Source organism: Otolemur garnettii, unplaced genomic scaffold (genome assembly GCF_000181295.1).
Source record: "Otolemur garnettii isolate 467f Iridium unplaced genomic scaffold, OtoGar3 scaffold00054, whole genome shotgun sequence".
Lineage (NCBI taxonomy): Eukaryota > Metazoa > Chordata > Mammalia > Primates > Galagidae > Otolemur > Otolemur garnettii.
This window is the reverse complement of record NW_003852449.1, coordinates 12,118,284-12,120,820: the sequence shown is the minus strand read 5'-3', so window position 1 is coordinate 12,120,820 and position 2,537 is coordinate 12,118,284. Positions and strand designations below refer to the sequence as shown.

Genomic DNA, 2,537 nt, shown 5'->3' with positions numbered 1-2,537 from the left:
AACCACTGAGCTGTGAGCAATCCAGCTATTTCCTGTCTCATTTCCATTTTCTGTACATCACTTTCCTCTTGCTGTCTGTAAATATTATCTGACCATGTGCCAGCCCTGGAGTCTTTCTGCACCTGTTCTGATTCTGGGGACTGCCTGATTTGTGAATTGTTCTTTGCTCAATTGGCTCTTTAATTTGTCTAAAGTTATTCTTTTAATAATAGAAGTATATCATCAACATATTTCAATGTCATCAAATAAAAATTAAAACATAATTTCAAATGGTTAAATGAAAACATACTTACTGTATAATTGTTCCATAATGCACATACAGGTAACTAACATTTTTGGACTGCAGGTGGTTTCTAGTGCTGTGAAACAAGACACGAACATTTTTGTGTTTCTGCTACATCCATGCGGCAGACTCTGTACACATATACTTCCTGGGTCAAAGGATGTACCCTTTAAGATTTTTCACATATAGTGTTAAATACATAAAGCTTGGGCAGTTTATAACCCGTGGTTCCCTGCCCCACAAAGTAAATGAATATCCATTTCCCTGGAACCTCAACAATATAGGAAATGGTTATTAAAAAGTACCCAGAATAGTTTATAAATATTTGATGAAAAATGTTTATTTTATCGCTGTTGGAATTTTATTTCTATGATAAGTAAGGAATTAGAGATTTATTGTATATTTCTGGTGGCACTGTCTTTCTTCTTTTGTATATTGTCTGCTCATGCTGTTTGCCAATTTTCCCTATTTGACATTCATTTTTTTCTTACTCAAATTGATGGTTATAGATGATTGAAAATCTGCTTGTATTAATTCTTTCAGAGTTTTATACGAATGTAAACAAAACATTTAAAAGTTTTGTGGAAAGTACTTGAACGCTAGTTTGAGAACTTCTGACCCAGATCAAAGTTACCTTTGTTCTTTCCCTACATAACTAAAAAAATTGTCGTGAAATAATATAGCAATGCAAGGGGAGAGTTGATCATGACGGGTTTTATCTTAACAACATTATCACTGGGAATCTCTGACTTAGAGAAGTTAGCACATGTCTGATTTTTCTTTTACTACCACACTTTTCTTATCACATTATAATTGGAAGGATTTGAAGTTTTTGGAGGTTTAAATTCATTTGTGATTTGCTTTGTCTTTCAGTTATGGTGGTTTATTTCTCTCTGTATTTCACAATTACATCTATTATAATATTATTTCAAACATTGGGAAAGCAGGGGACTTAAAAAGGGGATGCTTTCCTCCAGAGAGGGTTTGTATTTTCTTTTCTTTTTTTTTTTTGGCCTGTGAATGAGAAAATAACTTTTTTTCATTCCTGGGCGTGAGCACACATCCTGACTGAGAACTTCTGGAGCTGCTCCTGGTGCCGGCAGCCTCGGTGACCCTGAGCAGGTTGAATCGCACCGTCTCGCTCAGGGGCCGGTGCTCGCCTGCTGCGACAATGTCGCGATCTGGACGTCCCTGAAGCAGGGGACAGGTGCATAGACATGTTCTTGTGATGCTTCTCAAAGCGATTGTACGTGGAGATACTGTGGGCAGGTGGCGTCATCTGTATCTTCATCTCGGCCACCAGGCCAGATGAGATCCGGGCTTGGTTGCAGACGGTACCAGTGAAGGGGCGTTTCTTGTCAGTGTAGGCACCATCGACGGCCTCTCTGGGAGTCACGAAACCCAGAAGGCTGTTCTTGTAATACCGAGGGAGCTTCTCCTTGCCAGTTTCTCCAACAGGACCCTCTTCTCGTTTGGAAAGATGGTCGGCTGCTTTTGGTAAGCTCCATCAGTCCGAATGTCCGCCTTCTTTCCGGCCACCTGAAAAAGGGAAGCTGCCTTTTCTTTAAACAGCTGGGAGCACTGCTGACCTGAGGGCGTGACCATCACCTCCCAGGGTCTGTCCTACTGTGTGAAGTCAGGTTCAGGTTCTCCTTGTTGCCAGGGGTCCGGGCTCGCTGCTGTGCTCTAGAGCCGCTGTGTGCGTTTGCTCTGACATATCTGCTCAGTCCTCCGGACTCGCAGCGTTCGTAGCTGCGGAGCGCCATGTTTCAATCAAAGAGAGTGCCCTTCACATAGTCCCTTAGCTTAACTGGAGCCCCAAGGTGGGTTTAAACCTTGTTTCCCTGAGATCTAGCTGTCTTTTAGTGGAAAATTCTTCCAGGGTATCTTGTTCCTGAGTACTATTGTTTTAGTAGTCATTGAGTTTTCAATCCAGGCTCATGAACAATTCTCAGTTCTTTTTTTTTTTTTTTTGCAGTTTTTGGCCGGGGCTGGGTTTGAACCCGTTACCTCTGGTATATGGGGCTGCACCCTACTCCTTTGAGCCACAGGCGCCGCCCAATTCTCAGTTCTTTTAAAACAATTTTTTCTTCACATTTCAGAAAGATAATTTATGGGCCTTTGGCAAGTTTTGAGATATGCACGTGAGCTAATGTACTTCATATTAGGATGAACATATAAGGAAAAATTACGTTGTTGATTTCGTGTTGTGACTTGATGATTTCGACAGCTTCTGTACATTTTGAATGAGGCG

General features: G+C 41.3%; 1 pseudogene; it reads right to left on the bottom strand.

Moving 5' to 3' along the window:
• Window positions 1-1,344: 1,344 nt before the first annotated feature.
• Window positions 1,345-1,888, bottom strand: LOC100963527 (annotated as a pseudogene).
• Window positions 1,889-2,537: the final 649 nt, after the last annotated feature.